Source organism: Arvicanthis niloticus, chromosome 23 (assembly GCF_011762505.2).
Source record: "Arvicanthis niloticus isolate mArvNil1 chromosome 23, mArvNil1.pat.X, whole genome shotgun sequence".
NCBI classification, from domain to species: domain Eukaryota; kingdom Metazoa; phylum Chordata; class Mammalia; order Rodentia; family Muridae; genus Arvicanthis; species Arvicanthis niloticus.
Genome location: NC_133430.1, coordinates 14,155,613 through 14,175,111, shown reverse-complemented (window position 1 = coordinate 14,175,111; position 19,499 = coordinate 14,155,613). Strand labels below are relative to the sequence as shown.

Genomic DNA, 19,499 nt, shown 5'->3' with positions numbered 1-19,499 from the left:
AGCTCATTCAAGGTACTGCTGTAAGGAAGCGGCATAGGGCACCGAGGACCTCAGCAAGGCAGCTTGTCCACACACCAACCAGCATTCTCAGTCTTACTACCTTTCTCAAAGGAAGGAGGCATGTGAGGGGTCACAGCACCTTTGGAGAACTATCAGGCATTTTTGCTACTGCTGCTGCTACTGGCCGCCTTTTACACAGGTGCTTGGGATCAAAGAAACCATATTCTCCCTGGGAAATAACCAACACACTTTTTATTGAAAAGTCTAAAGCTGTACCCTTCACCCCATACCTGACACCCACAGTTCCAAATTCCTCAGCACACAGAACAAGCATTTCACAGAAGAATCCAGTTCATCTAGCTTCTAACGATCAAGAGGACACCCTGAAGGTCCACCATCCAAGGCAACCGTTTCCTGCGCTTCCTGGCTTTCCACCACTCTGTGCTGCTGTAACTTCACATCCACAGATGCTCTGTCTAGGAACCCTTGACCTTAAGCCTGGCCCTCACTTTTCACACAGCACACATGCTCATCTCGAGTCATCAGGGCATCCTGGGAGGTTTCAACAAGGCTAAATCCTAGGGATGGGAATCTAAAAGGGAGCAGAAAAGTCAGCATCACTGAGACCAGCCACCACGCTCTTCTCCTTCCAAACACTATGCACACAACCTTATCTCTAACCCTCCTGCTGCTTTTCTTCTCAAACAACCTTAGTAATAAGGATTAATCTAGAAAAATGATCTACAAAGGAAATTAAGTTTGCTCCAATTTTTAAAAGAGAAGGAAATTATTCTTCACAACTCAGTACTGTAAAATACAAAAGAAACTATGAAAATGAGCTACAGCAAAAAAAAGACTGTAAGAGGCCTGACAACAAAACACAGTCTCTGATAGACCTCAGACGGACATTTTTTCACAATAAAACCGGCTATACTAAGGAGTGTGATGTGAGGCATACACGATGAACTGGCTGTTACAGCTCAGCTCATCAGCACGTCCACTGGTACACAGCTCCCGAGATCAAGTGTGATGGGAATGTTAACAAGCCGCACTTAGCAGATTCAATTACAACCTAACCAGCATTACCAACTGTAGCCAGTGGCTATTCCATCTCTAGGATGTATTCCCCATAACTGAATCTTATAGCAGTCAGCCAGCTTCCCTCACTTTGCCCACTCACACTTGTCACCTGTGCCCTTGTGTTGTCAGAAGTGGTGTTGACCAGGTCCCGCGTATACATAAGACTGTGGAGTATTCGTGCTTCTAAGTCTGCCTTATTGCATTCATCGTGATAGCCTATATGGATAGGCAGGTTATCACAATCTCAGCACTGCCTTCTTTATTGCAGTCAAATATGTGTGTGTGTGTGTGTGTGTTCCCCCATCTACTGATGCTTTGGTGTTGTGACTGTTGTAAACAATGATAAAATGAACATTCAAGTAAAGTTAAAGTTTTATCATTTGAAGATCAGATTTCATTCACAAAGAATAGTACTGGGTCCTTTTTAAAATGTATATTGTAATATAATATAAATAAGTACTTTGTTTCTTTTAGGAACAACGGGTAACTCTGTGACTATCACTCGGTATCCACTCTGCACTCTTTCCCAAATAAGAGCACTGCCTAACCTCTTGTGTTCTTCAACAGAGTAAATATGCTCACCAAAGTTGCCAAAACTCTTCTTCAGACTTCTACTATATGCCAGTCACCTAGCCCTCAACCCATGGCACACGCCTCTCTTTGGGCAAGGAACTGATTCATGCTAATCCAATGACAAAAGGTTGGGGCCTTTCAGTCACTGGCTGAAAAGCAACTCTTCCCCTATGAACATGCTTCGAGAAATCCCAGCCCCATCTGCTGCTGAAATCATCTGACAGCCATGAAAAAGATGTACTTCCAACAGTAACAATAAAGAGACTTGGTCCCTGGTAACATCACTGAGCAGCTCAATCAATCAAGCTCAGAGCTCAGCCTAACACCCTCGCCAAAGACAGGAGCCAACAAATTCCCTTACCGCCCAAGTCAACGTGAGTTGAATTTTATGCAACTCTGAACAAATGACACTGTAAATCACCGTTTTTGCTTCCATAAAAGATCTAGATAGGAGTTGGGGGAGGCTGTGGAGAAGAACAGAAATAAAAGGAGGAAGGGAAGAAAGAAAAAGGGAAAGTCGGGGACAGACCTGAAAGAAAGCCCTCAGCCAGGCAGATCACAAGCTAAGACTTTGTTTCCAGCACAGCATTCAGCAGTCCAACACAGCTCAAGCAAGAGACAGGGATGACCTCTATCTAGAAGCTTCTGTGACTTCTGAAGGCTAGACATTCTCTCCTTATTTGTCCTTATATTTTTAAAACTTTTAGTAAATCTTCTTGAAGTTACTAATATTCATAAACTAAAGTATTCTTCAAGAACTTTAAAACATTTTAGCTTTGAAATACCCCCCCTTGCTTTAAAACGGTCAATTAGATTGTATGACCTTGAGTGCAGAAACTGTATGTTTCTCTTTATCCTATCAACCACTGTACTTAACTACAGCTGAGACTCAACAAACAAACTATGCAGGTGTGCAGAAAGCCAAGTCAGCTGAGTGGCACAAGCAGCTTCCCTCTGGCTCTTATAACATAACCACTGTACGCTTATGCACAGACACAGACGCTCCCTCTCTCTCTGTTCTTCCTAGAACACAGGCTCCCTCAGAACAAGATAAGGGCTTCATTTTTTCTGTATATATCTAATCTGCTGCTCCCATGGGTGTGGGTGTGTGTGTGTGTGTGTGTGTGTGTGTGTGTGTGAGTGAAATTGAGTCAGGAATTCATGAATAGCCACACAATTATGTACAGAACACAATCAGGGGCAAGTCAATATAGTTTTATTTGGTTTGGAAATGAATGTTGCCTTCTCTTATGGTAGAAGGTAAGATTTTACGAGGTGGAAGACAGCAATTAAACCCTTCCAATTATATTTTTCATAAGATCATAATATTTAAATTAATTTTTATTCATTTTATATATGGTGGATGGCCCTTGTAAAAACACTTTCTATTTAAGGAAAGCCAGCCCAATATAAAACATCAATAGGTAACCTAATCATGTAATAACAGAAAAACCTATAAAAATTCTGCCAATTTTTACTTTCTTTGGCATGTGTCAGTTGATTTCATTTTAAACTTAGGCATAGGTGAAAGGCACAGAACCTCTGATGATATATAAGAGTTTGAGTCTTGGAGACGAACCATCATTAACTTCTTCGACAGAGCCAAAGGATTAACCCCCAAGCGACTTTTTTTAATTCTGGGTTTTAATTTTTTATCAAATACTACACTGATAAAACTGGCAAAGCTGTTTTGCAGCTTCTGTAGGTTCTTCACTTAGCAATATTCACCAAGACTGGGGTGTAGCACACAACACTTACCTAATGCAAAGCAAGACCTTGACTCAGTACCCACCACCACAAAAACAGCAGCCAAACAGACAAAAAGAGTATGTGATAAAACACAAAAGTGAGCCCTCATCCTCTCCACCGATGACAACCCAGATTTACCGTTTTAATGTCTGCGAGCGCTGTGTTGTTGCTGTCTGAACTGCATTCTGACATTGTGATACCTTATTGGAAACTCACAGCATGCCCAAGCTTCAGCTCTAAAATAAATGCACAAACAGTCAAGTATAAGATTCCTGTCAAGGGAATGCACACACCAGAGTCCTACTCAGACGAGGAGCTGAATAACAAGCCAGTATTTTGTATCAACTTTTAAACAAAAAAACATTTTAGGATTTGGGGATATTTTAGGATGCCAAGTCTTCTTCTAAAACAAAGAACAGAGAACGAGAGGCAACACAGGCAAGCCTGACCTACAGAAAGAAAAGGCTGCAGCCAAGCTCAAGGAAAGACTTCTAAAGAATACATACATGTGACTCAAACATTAAAGATCACACCTTACAGATTACAGAGAAGCAAAGAAGGAATGATACATTACTTCCTACATTCACATGTACAAAAGCAAATGAAATCACCGGAAGAGGTACTTGGCCAAGAAACCCAAATAAAACCAGAGTTAAGTCTTTAGTGTGTGCATGAAATCCAACAGTAATTTCAATGTAACAAATGAAATTAAATACAAACTCCAAGAGCTGTTAAACCTGTTCTATCCACTCTTTCATCAAACTGGTTTATAAGACAGTTCAAGACTAGAATTAATGCTAGTGTTGGGGAAAATAATTAAATATGGGTTGCCTTTCCCAAATGATTATTACAATTCAAAAACGAGAGAGAAAGAGAGAGAGAGAGAGGCAGAGAGAGAGAGAGGCAGAGAGAGAGAGAGAGAGAGAGAGAGAGAGAGAGAGAGAGAGAGAGAGAGAAGCTGATAGGAAAAGCTTACTGTGCTCAACCCTGATCTTATTAGCTCTAATGCAGGCTGGGCTTGGGGGTCAGCTCATTGCACCTATACTGCTGTCACAGAGCAAGGACAGGCCAGTGAGCAGCTGGCTCTTGTCACTCATTTACACCCAAGCCTTTCAAACACTCATGGGCAGGTAAACTCATTTTGTACACTGTAGCTGACTGTTAATAAATCAGACTAGGACAACTTAACACTACTTTAACAGGTACATATTTACCTCGAAATGCTGACTCTAAGTTCTTTCAGAGTTTCCAAGTCTGTATTTATGCATACCCTAGGTAACCTAAAAGCAATCAGAAAGAGTATTTTAGAAGACACAACTCATTTTTTTAAAAAACCAATGTTAAAAAATTGACTTCACAAATTAACTACTTAATTATCTTTTTATATTTAACATCAGAATAAAATCTTTCATAAAATTATCTACTAAAAGACAAGAAAATGGTCCATGACTGAAAGGGCTACCTGTTAAAATTACTATTCTACTCTAATACAACTGTGAAAAAGCAGCAAGTTCAGTCAGATGTGAGGGAAACCTCTTGGAAGAGCAGGACAGATTCCCCTCGTCACCTGCCAGTAAGCCTACCGAGCACCACGACACTCTACGGCACCATATGCTTCTGACCCCCAGCCTGGCTGGCTGGCTCCTAAGGCGACCTCATCCTTCACATTTTTTTTTCCAAGATAAGGTTTCTCTGTGTAGCCCTTGCTGCCCAGTAACTTGCTATGTACACTACGGTGGTCTCTGCCTCCTGAGTGCTGGAATGAAAGGCGTGCACTATCACGACCCAGCTATCCACTAGATTTTCATCACATTTTATATGCCACCCAGTAAAATGCAAAGACCATGCACACCAACATGAGTGGTAGGAACACATACCATGAACAAAGCTGTGTGAAGAAATTTCTGAGACCTTGTGAGAAAACTGCATGTAAACAAGACAAGTCTTATAATCTGTTATTCTATAACATGGGTTGTTCTTAAAATGTGTTTTCATGGCCCTCTCATGTGTAGGAGATAGGAGTGAGTTCACTTTAGATTATTACAACTGGCTATTGTTATTTGTTTACATGCCTTTATGGTGGGGGGGGGAAACATGTCTTTGCCATGTGTGGCTTGTCCTTATGATTGAACACCTTATTTATATGACTGACTCTTCTTAACGCTCAGAGGATAAATTGTCTGATGCTCTGAATAAAGTTGGCTATTGCATGAAACTTGGTCGACCTCCTTTATCAGCTCCACTCTCCCAGGTACTACTGCCCCTAGAGCAGTAAACAACGAATGATGGGTCAGCTCTAGTGTGTTTATACCAATGTTCTTACCACAGTCAAGTCAACCAGCATAGGATTATCTAGTTACATTACTAGACAATCTGTATACAGGTAGAAAGTCCATTTGGCAAGTATAGGATAGTGACTTATGTAGGTAATAAAATGTTAATAAGTCCTTATCCAATTTTAATTGATAAGACATTACAAATCTACAAAATTCTGTCTCAGATCCCTTTAAGATAAGCTGCAAATGATACTAGGTTTTAAGACAAACAAGAAGCTCCCATTAGCACCCAGCTAAAGCAGTAAGGCAGTATCCTCTGGGATGCAGAGATACAGACAGCCCTTGCAGTCCAAAGCTTGCAGCGACAACAACTTCCTGGTATGCCCTTTAAAGCACCGTAACAGAATCTCAGAGACTCTGCCAGAGTCTCTTTACAGATGTACTTCCTACTTATTCTGCTCCTGAGTTCTAAGGTACAACTTCCATAATGCCCCAGGAAGCAAGAAGGGAGACTCAGTATGAACACTAGAGCATGAACAGGCAGTCAACTGTGTTAAGCACTGAAAAGTTCCCATGAGAGAGGTGCTATGGGAGATCGGAACACTGAGAGCAAGCAAACCCAGCCAACCTGGCCAGGGCATCCAAGTGACAGCTTGAGATCATCACTTGGCACAGGGTAAAAACAATTACAGGTTTTGTAAATTATCTGTTGAAATGAGAAGAAGCCCCCTTTCCTTTGTTTTTCATAATTCTCTTCTCCTGTTGCAGCGTGTGGAAACTTGAGCCTCCAGTGCACTAACTACAGAAGGTTTCCTCCAGAGCACAAGCTCTACCTCTGAACTACTGCTCGGAAGGGAACAACTAGCTTCCAGGAGGAGATAGGCCTAATATGTCACCTGATTCCCATTTATAAACCTGTCCTGTAGGCATCAAGCCAGAACACTAGAAAGTTTACTTTGAGGACAGAGATGGGATGGACTACAAACCACTATGAGAACTGAAGAAAAAGCAAAAGCTTTCAAAATAAAGCTGACAACTGCTGAGGAAAGTCTTACACTGTGGCTAGCCATGGGCACTTAGGTTCCCTGTTGACTGTGGGACTGAGGACAGATAATCATCTACGGTGTACCATAGATGTACAGCAAGAGGCCAGAGTCCTGTTTACGACAGCATGGTCAGTATATACACTCTTTTCTTCCTGTCTATTGGTCACATAGGTCCTGTTTAATAGCACCCATTTTCAACTCCAGCACAAGTTTCCCCACAAAAGACTCTGTAGTTTCCCAACTGCTCAGTTATAAATGGTTTGCTCCATACGGTTGCCACTGTCCCTGACCTGCTCACACTCAGAGCTATCTCACATCAACTCTTAGGACCTTCTTGCTTCCACTTTCTGGATTTGGATTCATAGACATCACTTAAGTGTGTAAGGATTATATTCCTGCTATCTTCAGAGTAGTCCTGATGCATATCAGCCTAATTTAATGTTATTCAAAAATGAAACTGTTTTTCTTCTACCCCTATGCTGAGAATTTCTGTGCTGGAAGACTTAGGTTATGTTTCTCCAACATGGCTTTAAAATGTTTTAAACACAGCCCAATCCTCAAGCAATACTGATGCCAAATAGCAAATTCCATTTCTTGGAACTTAAGTACTTGAGAAACCCTAAAACATGTTCCCCAACTGCAGAGGGAAGAAGTTTAAAAATAAAGATGGAACAAAGTAGGCCAACATTAAAAAGGAACCCACTCATCCCATGGTCAGCATTGGCTAAAACCCCTTCCAAATCCCTTCCTCTCTAAATCAGTCAAGACAATGTCTCAGCTGGCCTTAACAATGCCAAGTTAAGCTGAGGCTCTGGCCTTTTCCTAGCAGGCACTCTGAATGTGACTGATGTAAAAGAGCAGTCTTTCCTTTCTCTATGACATCTCTGTTGTGCAAGGCTGGACACATCAGATAGGTTAAGGTGCATGCAGATCAAGCATCCCCTACCCCTCTAAAACTGCTTCCTGGCCTAAAAAAGAGGCAGGAACCTGTGTTAGGATGAAATGAGATTTTTAAAAATATTTACCTATTTATTTCATTATATGAGTACACAGTAGCTGTTTTCAGACACACTAGAAAAGGGCACTGGATCCCATTACAAATGGTTATAAGCTATCACATGGTTGCTGGGAACTGAACTCAGGACCTCTGGAAGAGCAGTCAGTGCTCTTAACCACTAAGCCATCTCTCCAGACCAAAAATGAGATCTTAAGCTTGGTAAAGCAAACATAGAAACTATACTAACTTAAATGTTAAAGAATTCTTTTAAAACATTTAAAATGCAATTGAAGATTCAACACAGGAAATACAACCTTGTGTGTAACATAAAGTATCCAAGATTTTACATAGTATTTTCAGCCAGATTAACCTTAAAAAAAAAAGAACACACACACAAATTCATAAAGAAGAACAAAACACACATACTACCTTTAAACATGCCACTGTGGCCCAGTGACTATTTTGAGTTCAAGGCATCAAGGATCAACAGATTCAGGAAACGGTTTCCACCTTCCCCTTTCTACCAAGAACTAAAGGATAAATCCCTCCGGCCTGCTCCAGAGGGAAGAGACCCAGCCCTAGGCTAGCAGGCAGAAATGGCCACTTGATTAGTCCGGGTGAACAAGCTTTACTAAGCAGCCCTTGGCTCCAACTAGCTCCCAACCCCAAGCCCAGGTCTTCTTTCCTGCTATTCCACACTGTCACACTTTACTATGACTGTAATAAACACCCATATACGTGAAATAAGACTAAAGGAGAAAAAAACTTAAGTAATAAATAAAAACCTCAGTGGGGCTGGAGAGATGGATCCTGGGTAAGAACACTTGATGAGTCTGCATGAGGACTAGAGTTCTGGTCCCCAGAAACCATGTAAAGGCTGATTTGGGCTGAGCCTGTAAGTAACCTCCAGGCTAAAAGGGGCAGAGACAGATGCCTCACTAGAGCTCACTGGTCATCCAGCAGGTCAAGAAAAGGTGTGCTCCCAAGCTCCTGATTTACAAAGGGACAAGGCAGAGAGTGACCAAGCAGGAAACTGGACATCATCTTTTGGCTTCTGCACTTGCACACCAATGCGCACGTACACACACATATACACACACATACACAAAGAAATAATGTCCACCAAATGGTAAGTTTTGAAAATTTAAAATATAAAAGATAAGGCATACCCCAAATAACCACGGTATATAAGATAATTATACATAAAGGACCTATCAACTATTTTTAGTGATTATGTTATAGTAAGACTAACCTCAAACTAAAAACCAAACTAAAGGGGAAAGAAATGGAATGAAGAGTGCTGGGATCCAAACACCACTCCTTTGATTGCTAATGCTGACATCTCTACTTCTATTTGTTGTAGCTGTCATTAAAAACCCTGGAGCCTTATATAGCCTAAGTGTTACCATAAAAAGTCAGAGCAGCCACTACACCACTGCTATCCCCACAGCCCTCCCCACAGCTACATGTCTAAGCACAAGAGTGGATGGGGGAATAGTTTAGCAAACTAGGGTTTGGTTTCAAGATGCAACTCAGTACAGCCATTGAGAAGGATAACAGATTAGACAAAAATGTGTATGTCATAACATCAAATTAAAAAAGGAATCTTTACTTAGATTATAATTAATAATGCTTGGGTGTTAGTAAAAACCTAGAGGAAGGAAAGGGATAAAGAGGGGGATTGCCTTTTACGTTTGTCTACATTTCAAATTCTTCTACAATTTGAGCAGGTATTATTTCAGATATGGAGAACAAACTTTCAAGTTATGAATGATCTGTAACAATATAATAGTTAAAGAGCTGCAGGATCTATTTCCAAAGGACTTTAAACAACTTGAATTATTGAAACAGACTAAATCTTCATCCTGGGCACTCCAAGGCCCAAAGAACTGCCAGAGCTACAGAGGTGTCAATCTGTACGGCAGTTCGTGTGACATCATCCAACTGCAGCCATGCTAGGTTGTCTCATGGAACTGCTAACCACTCAAAATTCTATGTCAATAAAAGGTGATCTAGGTCCATCCTTGAAGACAGTGGGACAACACGTATCTCATGAATTTTCCCTGCCCAAAGTACAAGGCCTGAATCAAGCCATCAGGAAACCAAACCAAATCTGATATTCATTTTCCAAGACTTTTTCCAAGGTTTGTAGTCTTCAAGACCGAGCATCAGAAAAAAAGCTGAGAATCTTACAGAAAGAAGAAAACGGCAGCTAAGTGAAATCCTGAAATGAATCTATACAACACCTTATTTCTCAAGTGAAATGAGAAAGTTATGTTTTAAAAGAAATTATTAACATAAACTAAGTAAACGTATACCCTGGAACCCACAAGTCAGAGTCAGAATTCTTCATGTGATGTAGTCAGTGAGGGTAAGCATCTTATGGGTGCACAAGATGGTACCAAGTGTATAGATTTCTCTTTATATTTATATAATTTATACTTTCTTATATGTTCATACATTTACAATACATTCTATAAAAAACAGTATGTTTGCAATACAGCAGTTGAAAATTCTATTATAAACATCCCAAAAAACTAGTTTAGCAAAGCTTCCAGGCGCCTGGCCAGAGAAGAAGCTGGAAGCTGAAGTCTATCTTAATAAAAAATGATCCTTCAGATACAAAGTGTTGGGAAATGGCTCCCCTAGACTCTAGACTCGTGTGTTTGAATGCTTGTCCATACGGAGTGGAACTGTTAGGAGGTGTGGCTTTGTTGGAGGAAGTGTGTCACTGTGGAGGAAGTGTCACTTTGAAGTCTCATATATCTCAAGCTATACCCACTGTGGCACACGGTCTCCTGCTGCCCGAGATCAAGATGTAGAACTCTCAGCTCCTTCTCCTGCACCATGTCTGACTACATACTGCTATGTTTCCTGTCATGACGATGATGGACTAAACCTCTGAACTGTAAGCCAGCCTCAATTAAATGTTGTCCTTTTTAAGAGTTGCCTTGGTCACTCTTGCTCTCTTGCTTTCTCTTGCTCTTGCTTTCCCTTCTACCTCTCTTTCCCCATTCACTTCCCCCCTCTCTTCACGTGCTCATGGCTGGCCCCCCACCCCCAAATGCCACCGCCTTTCTCTTCCTCTACTACCTTCTTGACTCCCCTCCCCATGTCCTAAATAAACTCTGTTCTATACTGGGGGGAAAAAAAGAGTTGGTCATGGTGTCTGTTCACAGCAACAGAAACCCTAAGACATCTGATATGTTAGTTTTTGTTTTATCTTATTATATTTTATTATTATCCCTTAGAAACCTATTTGTTTTCTAATGAGATACAGAAAAGGAGTGTATCTGGATGGGAGGAGGAGTGGGGAAGAGCTGGGAATAGAGGGAGGGAAAACCCTAATCAGAATACATTATGTGAGATCAAAAAAAAAAAAATATTTTCAATAAAAGGGGAAAAAAGAAAATATGCAAAAAATGATGTATTGCTTGTCATTCCTTGTCTCCCTCCAGTCCCCACATACCCTGTTCCTACTCAGACTGAGAGCCTTCTTCTTTAATATTATTGTTACTTATATATACAAATAAATACATAAATACCAAAAAAAGACAACTCATCTATGAAAATGTTCACAAGCCCTCTTTTTTTGTACCAGCTTCCATTATAAAATTGGGTATGTATTTAACTATTAGTAACATGGAAAGTCATGACATAGTCTAGTTACAAGAACACAGCAAAATATTCTCAAAAGTACATATCTGAAGAAAAACAGTATCATCTAAATTTTATCAAAAATAAAGAATAGGCCAGAACCAGGAAGCAAACTGTTTTGGTCCAACTTCAAGGGACCAAAAGCTTACCGAGAAGGACACAGAAACACAGAGGCCAGCAGCTGCCCAGTGTCTCACTGATGAACTAGAAGAGTTCGTATTACACCCTGGTCCTCCCAAACATTAGCTCCTACAGTGTTATCAAAAAGTAATAGTCTAGTTTTAAGTAGATGAAGCCTACGGTTATCACTAAGATGCCACAGGCAGTGAAGGCTGCAAACAAGATGTGGGAAAGGAAGGCAGTCACAGGCTTGTCCATGTTCACCTTACCCTGTCTTAGCCTTGCTGTTCCCAAGTAGAAGACAGAAATTCTGACTTCAAAGTATCGCCAAGTGTCAGATAAGTCTATTGTCTTCCTTTTTATTTGGTAGGTACACACCTCCTTTAATCCCAGCACTTAGAAGTCAAACGCAGGGGGATCTCTGCGAGTTCAAGGCCAGCCTGGTCTACATCATCATGGCTGCATAGTGAGACCCTGTTTCAAAATAAATGAATGACAGATAGCTACAGAGTTAGCTCTTAAGCACATAACCTTCTTCTATCATCTCAAAGGTTAATTTCCAGTCATGCTAGGAACTGAAGCCAGAGCCTCATGTATACCAGGCTCCACCATTGAGCGTTCAGCCTCAACCAAAGATAACATGTTTAAACTGTCGTTCTGCTCTCATTATTTGGATTAAGTATATTTTTTAAACATCCTGAATTGATTGTCCTGTTTTATAACCCCCAAGAGAATTTTTCCAATGTTTTTAAAATCTTTACCACATACACTAATCTGTCACTTAAAAAAAATAAGTCGAGATTAGTCGTTTCAACAATTAAATTATCTATAGTACCAATAAAACTCTAGTACCAGAGACACTCTCTTCATGATTCCAGATACTGCTCTCAGTCTATAATGCTTCCATAAACAGTCATGCATAGATCATAAGCAGAGAAGTGGCCAAAGGTACTCTCTGTCCATTATCAGAGGGGTTAAGGTCTTTTTCAAAGCCTCAAGATGCTAGCAGTCCCCACAAGTTAGTTTCTAAAACCTTCAAAAAGTTTTATAAAGATAAACTAATTTACTCGGCAAAACCAAGTGCCCCTTCACACAGAGCTGTGTGTGCCAGCTGTGTGTGCCACATGCACGCTGGATCCCTGATTCCAAGAACCTGAGCACAGCTACAAACATGTCATGTCACCATGTGGCTTCCATGTCTCAGAAACAAGACTTAGCAAGCAGTCAGAAGTCCCACACCTAAAGGCTACATGGGCCATCCTTGATGACCTACATGTCACCTTGGTCATTGAGTAGTAGCATACAACTGATTATCAGATCAGGAGTACCAGTTAATCTGCCATTTTAAAGAAATGGGAAAGTCACCATGGACCTGCAACTCAACAAAGGCTTTCCTACATGGCAGAATCTCCCATTCTTCTAGCCACAATTCAAACACACACTTTCTCTCCGCATCCTTTTATTTATCGGGTCCATACTACCACACAAGCACCCACCCAGCACACACTCCTGCAAAGTCCTGACTGCCTCTACACCTCAACCAACTGCTATCTGCCCTCAGCCAAGGACTGCACACTACAAGGGACACTTCAACTCCAGTGGAGATGACACCACCTGAACCACACATGCCTGGCTTACTCTTGCTCTCTGCCTCATGTTTCTGACAGGGATTCTTCATAAAGGAATGGGAGATATGTTCATCATGTGTAAGGGTCGACACTGTCTCTATTCATGAACATCATCATTTTGTTGAAGAATCCAAAAAAATTAACCACTGCTGATGAAAGGGAAAAGTCTTTCTCCTGGCTAATGGGTACACCTCTCTGATTAATCAATGGAACTGAAATTACCCAGAGTTCCTCTTGCACTTAAACAAAACAAAACAAACAAGTGAATGCACCTGAAGCTGTGACTTATCCTGCTGAAGCTCTTCACCTATTCCTCATCCGTGGACTGTCCAATCCCTGCACTGCTACTCGCAGCCCTTAAAAACACCTTCTTATCAGTGTGAGAATGCTTTTCATCCCTTCTCAAGGGACACAGAGCTATTACACAAATGCTCATCTATGAATATAACTGTTTAAAAACTAAAGTCCCTTTAGAAGAAATATTGGTAAGCATCAAAGAATCAGGAAACAGGACTAAAAAGACCAAGCAGCACAGACTGTAGAGGTAGAACACTACCAAAGTTGTGTTGCCTCCAAAGAGTGTAGCCTACTTTGAAGAAATTCTAAAGAAACCTGTAAGTAAAAGCCAGCACAACACACACACACACACACACACACCCTGTTGGCTTTCAGGATGAGCTAAACTCTTGGGTGCTCAAACAGCAAAGCTTAAGATAAACAAAATAATCACCTGGCTTCAGCTTTCTATTTGCACATAGTACACAGAAACCTTAGCAGCCCCTTCCTCTGCCTCCACTAGCAGGTAACAGCCTGCTGATCCACTGAACAAATTCAGTGATAAGAAACCCTGTTTGCCATACTGTGATAAGAACCAAGATTCTAAAAATCAGTAACTCCTCGACTTGGAGAAGATTCTATTCTAGTCTTTTATTGACACAGAGGAACCATTTGTAGGAAATTAAGAATCGGGAAGGAACCTGAGCCTAGTGTTTTTGATGATCAACAAGCAACCTGAGCACTTTGGGGTATATGCCAGAAGGAGGGACGGAGACAGTGGGGCACAAACGGTCCCATGCGTACCTATCCTCATAGCAGCTTCTCAAAAGTCACAAATGGAGACTGCAGCAGCCATCCACAGACAGTCGGAAAAGCAGAACAAGGCATACATAGGTGCTCCTCCACCATCAGTGGCCTAGACACCCACTTCTAAGTTGAAAATACAGAACTGAGGAACATGTGTAGTTAGCATGTCAAACTTTCTGGTGTAAGGCATCACTGGCTACACCTCATGATCACATGGCTGACTAGGACAGGAAGGAGAGTCAAAACTTCAAAATTAAAAGAAGTGTCTACTATAACTGTACTTTTTACACATCTTAGGGCTTAAAAAATGCCATCAAACTATTATAAGCTAGGGACCATCTGTACATACAAGAGTTTCAGCCTTTCAAAGTGAGGAGATAGATGCACACTTGACATAAAGCCCGAAGGCGCTCTGCTAGGTACTAGTACACCAGCCCACAGGACAAACCTCAATGACTATACATGAGGTTCCTAGTATAGCCAAACTCAAAGACAAGGGAACCAGAGATCACTTAGGAATGAAGGATGGGATACGGATCAGTGTTTAGGAGGTGAGAGTGTCCCAGTGAGTGAGGGAAAGTCTGGAGGAGGACAGTGCTGATCCCTGCAAACCTGAATGCAGCTGCACTGTACACTTAATGGCTAAAGCTGCAATCATGAGTATTTTGTCACATTTTAAAACAACTGCAAACATTTAGACAAGCAGAGGTCACCTGACTCTCTCAGTGGGCCAGAGCTTCACTCACTCCACTGTATTAGCTGAGGATGGATCCCACTTTGTGCAGTCTGCCTAAATCCACTTGCACAGTACACTTTGAGGAACAGGCATGCAGGCATTCTGAAACCAAATCATGATCCAGTCAAGGCTCAGGCAGACTCACAATCCGAAGAAATCGTCAGAGTCACACTTCCCTCGTGTGTAGAACCAGGAAGGAGGACACTGCATGAACACACTGAGAATTCAGTGAGATTCTGTGAAAAGAGCCTGGCACGTCTTGGCACAGACTGATGAGATTTACCAAATGTCCTCCTTCCCTGCCACAGATAAGCATGTGTAGGCTTCAGAGAGGAAATCCTTAAAGAGCACACCCACCTTCTCAAATGACATCACCATCTCACAGCATCAAAGAATAAGATGCGGCAATGCTGTGACACAATGCTATAAACGTCATCCTCCCTAGAGAGCAGAGCTACACCTAGACATATCATACCATCACAAAACCACTCTCCAATAAGAACCAAGAGTGAGGCCTGGTGGTGCATGCCTGTAATCCCAGCACCCCAGAGGCTCAGAGAGAAACTTCCTAAAAGTTGAGTTCAAGAAAGACAGAAATGAACTACACCAAAATCAACCTAGCTATACAACTCCTAACCAGAAACACTGCCATAATGCAGTGCTCAGTGTGGGACATAAAGACAACTACATTATTAATGTAGTTGCAAGGTCTTTTATTACCCAGTTAAAGTCAACCAGGTCATCTTTTGGAGCCACCAGTAAATTCACAATTTTAGGCTACTATACTGATCCTTAAACGCAGCCCTTGGTGCTGACAGTTCTATAAAATACACTCCATTCCTGAGCATGCGTGCTGTTTATATTACACACTGCATGTCTCACAGGTAGCCTGAAAAGCGAAACAGATTTATTCCAGAACTCAGTCTCCAAAGAGATCAAAAAGATACTTCCAAAAACCGTCCAAACTACTGTTTGCAACAAGCCTCACCCAGAATTCATCTTTTAGTAAAATTCTGGGCCCTTGGTTCCAATGAAAAATTTTACCTAGAGAACTTAATGTTTATACCAATGAATCTCCAACTCAGTGATCCTATTTTACAGCAGGTTTGAAAAACATTTCCCAAGTTGCTTAACTCATGAGTTGCATCCTTTTCTAGTGACTTACAGTGCAGCTCCTCAGAAAACTGACAGTCAAGACTGCAAAGATTCAGAAACTCAGGCAGGAGCAAACTCCCAAGTAAGTCACTTTCATCAGATGACGTCTTTCAACACTTGATCATCATAATACTTAGGACATCATATATCGGTAACTAACCCTTTAACCACAACTCTGCTCATAAAAGTAAGGACTTTAGATCATAGACTCCCAGTCATCCATTTGGGCAAGTCTTCAGGACACTGGCGCTGTCCTGCAGGCAAAGTCACAAGGGCAGCTCAGCTCTGCTAGGCAACCCAAACCAATGTGGTGTGCTAACTTGAAACGCACATGGATCTGGCCAAAGGAAAGCCCCTTCTTCGCAAGGTCCAGGCACAGCGACCTGAAAGGGGAGGGGCAAAAAACAAGGCCGGGGCCACCCACCCCCCTAGGGCCAGCCTTGATCACCTGCCAATAAACACACAACAAGCCTTCCCAGGGCTCCAGCCCGCACCTCGCCGAGGCCTTGTCCCTCTCCTGATCCTCTGAAGTATCCAGAGGTCCCGCGCCATTTGGCAGGCCCGGGTCGCTCCCGGGACGCCGGCCCGCGTGGGTACCTCCTGTCTTCTCCCGGGTTTCGAACGCGGAAACCTGTCAAAGCCCGCTCCTCCCAGGGCGGGGACGCGCAGAGGCCCGCGTGAACCGTCATCCGCCCCGGCTCAGCGTCGCGGCCTGCTCCCGGAGCCCGCGCGGGCCTCGCGCAAGAGGCGGGCCGGGCATTGCCGTCTCCTGGGCCCGGACACAAAGCGGCCCAGCGGGAGCCCGCCTCACCTGCAGCACTGGGCGCCGCGGGCCTTCCAGAACCATCGGACCCCGCTCCGGCGCGCGCGTCACAGCCCAGGCCTCCCGGTGCCGCCCGGCGCCGCCGCCGCCGCCGCCATTTCCTGCCGCTCGCCGTCGCCTCGTTCCCGCTGTCAGGTTACTCCATTCACCTGGGCCCGGAGCCGCCCGCGCCGCACCGCGCCGCGCCCCGACCCCTCCCGCCCGCGCCTGCGGAGACTGCGCAGCGCCCTGCTCGCCCGCAGCCCGCGCTCGGCCCGCGGCGACGGCGCACAGCGGCTTGGAGAATCCCACCGGCGTCGCGCCGCCGCTCCGCGCCCCCTCGCTTGTTCGCCCCGCGGCCGCATGAAAGCCGTCCTGTGATTGGACGGAGCTCGGAGGTGAAAGGTTAATCCCGGGCCCCCAGCCACTCAGGAGCTGGGAGACAGCGGACTCAGGCCGAGACGGCGTCTGCGGCCCAATGCGAAGACCGAGAGCTCTGTAACGCAGTCAGCCAGCCAGCCGGCCGGCTGGAGTCCTGTGCCCGCCGCCGGGGCCACGCAGTCCGGGCTTGGTATAGAGCAGCCTCCGGGCTCTGGCGACTCTCCCTCCTCGATGATGATACCCTCGCGGACCCATCGCCCTCATCCGCAAAGCCCCGCTGCACCTCTCTTTGGGTCCTCAAAACTGGGCCCTTTGGCCAGTCCTCAAAACTAACAACCAGAAAATGCCCTCGGCGTGCAAACTTGATTTTATAAGGCTGAGCTTTCGGCTGCTCCTGCCTGCTGAGTCCAGAGGAGTAAAGAGACCGACTTAAAGAAAACCATCTTAGTGTAGGGCCCTCCCCCACATCCATGTAGGCATCTTGGCAAAGACTCCCGGATAGATTGTTGTACTCCAGGTGAGGGATGGACGGTTCTAGCCCCGGGTTTCTCTCCGCCCCTGGAAGCACTTTAGCTGTTCATCTGAACTGTGTCCAACAGGATGGCCACCAGTCCCACCAAGTGGTTGTTACCTCTCCGGATTAAGGCTAATTTTTAATAAGTTGAAGTGATTTGTTTATTAGAATAAATACTAGTGTCGTTTGTTTTATTTTTTTTTTTATTACTGTTATTTCTAAAGCAGGACTCACTATGTAGACCAGGCTGGACTCAAACTCAGATCCATCTGCCTCTGCCTCCCAATTGTATACCCTACTTTCTATAAAAATTAAGATATGTTCATTGATTTATTTGTGTGTCTGTGAGGTACGTGGCATGGGGTTAGGATCCTCATGATTTCACGACAGGAGGCCACTAACCTCTGAGCCAGCTCTCCAGCCCCATTTATTCCTCAAAATGGTGTGGGTTCTCAACATTTCTAATACTGTGATCCTTAATGCAGTTCCTTAAGTTTTGGTGACACCCTAACCATAAAATTATTTCCGTTCTGTTCACAACTAATTTTGCTACTGTCATGAATTGTAATGTGAATGCATTTTCCAGTGGTCTTAGGTGACCCCTAAGAAAGGGTCTTTTGAACCCTCCCCTCAAAAGGATGGGTTTGAGAACCATTGTGAGCACTCGAAATTTTTAAGCTCCACTGACTAGTGTTGAATTTAAAGTTCCTAGGCCTGTGCACCTTATACACGTCCCATTTTAAAGAAGAAGAAACTGGATTAAACTCCAATAACTGGGCAGCTAGTATGTGAACATCTGAGACTTGAATCTTATGCTGCCTTTCTGAGCTGGTGTGTTCATTTAGTCCTGTGCTCAAAGCGTGGTCATGTATTGATCATGACCTTCAACCATGGGTAAATTAGGAAATAAAACGGTCTTGGCTGATCACATTGACAAAACGATGCTTTGTAATGTGCTAAAGTACTGAGGGCAATAGCTCTCCCCAGTGAAGACATAAAGGGTTTTTGAAAGTGGTCCTTTATAAATAAAGCAAAATGGAATCTGGTAAAAGTTTAGGGCAGTGATGAGGGGTACTGGCAGAAGAATTGTGGGTAAATAAAACTGATGATTCCTCCTGTTATCCTTCTACAGACATTTGGGACCAGCTCAAAGCCAGCAAGATAGTTCAGTGGGTAAAGGAGCATGGGCTGCAAGCCTAAAACCCCGAGTTCAAATCCTGGGACCCACATAAAGGTAGACACAAAACTGACTCTTCAAATTATCCTCTTAGCCACCCCCCCACCCCCAACACAAAGGTCACAAAAATAAAGATATTTTTAAAAGACCAGCTGGGCTTGTCCATTAGCCCATGTTTCTGATATATTTATCTTTATCTTTAGGAGGCAACATTTGTCTTTTTTGTTTTGGTTTGTTTTTCGAGACAATGTTTCTCTGTGTAGCCCTGGCTGTCCTGGAACTAGTTCTGTACAGCAAGCTGGCCTTGAACTCATAAAGATCCAACTGTCTCTGTCTCCCAAGCGCTGGGATTAAAGGCGTGGACCACCACTACTCTGTCTGTCAAAAAAAAAAAAAAAAAAAAAAGGGGGTTTGGATCATCTCAGCATGAGGAGATTAAGTAAGCAAAATCACAAATCAAGGCCAGCCTGAGCTACATGCCAAAGCCCTGGCACATATATCATATATATGATATATGTATTATAT

General features: G+C 43.2%; 1 protein-coding gene across 2 annotated transcripts in view; it reads right to left on the bottom strand.

The window, feature by feature from the left end:
• The window catches only part of Dicer1 (dicer 1, ribonuclease III), a 59,452-nt gene extending 42,399 nt beyond the window's left edge, over positions 1 to 17,053 (bottom strand). Inside the window, exons 1-3 of one of the 2 annotated variants that reach the window (XM_076921280.1) lie at positions 16,912 to 17,050; positions 4,617 to 4,682; positions 3,541 to 3,638 (exon numbers count right to left, since the gene is read on the bottom strand). The gene's annotated coding sequence lies outside the window, so the exon portion shown is untranslated. Of the gene's footprint in view, positions 1 to 3,540; positions 3,639 to 4,616; positions 4,683 to 16,911 lie in introns of both variants that reach the window. The other variant, XM_076921279.1, reaches the window with a different exon arrangement.
• Between the last annotated feature and the right edge of the window lie 2,446 nt (positions 17,054 to 19,499).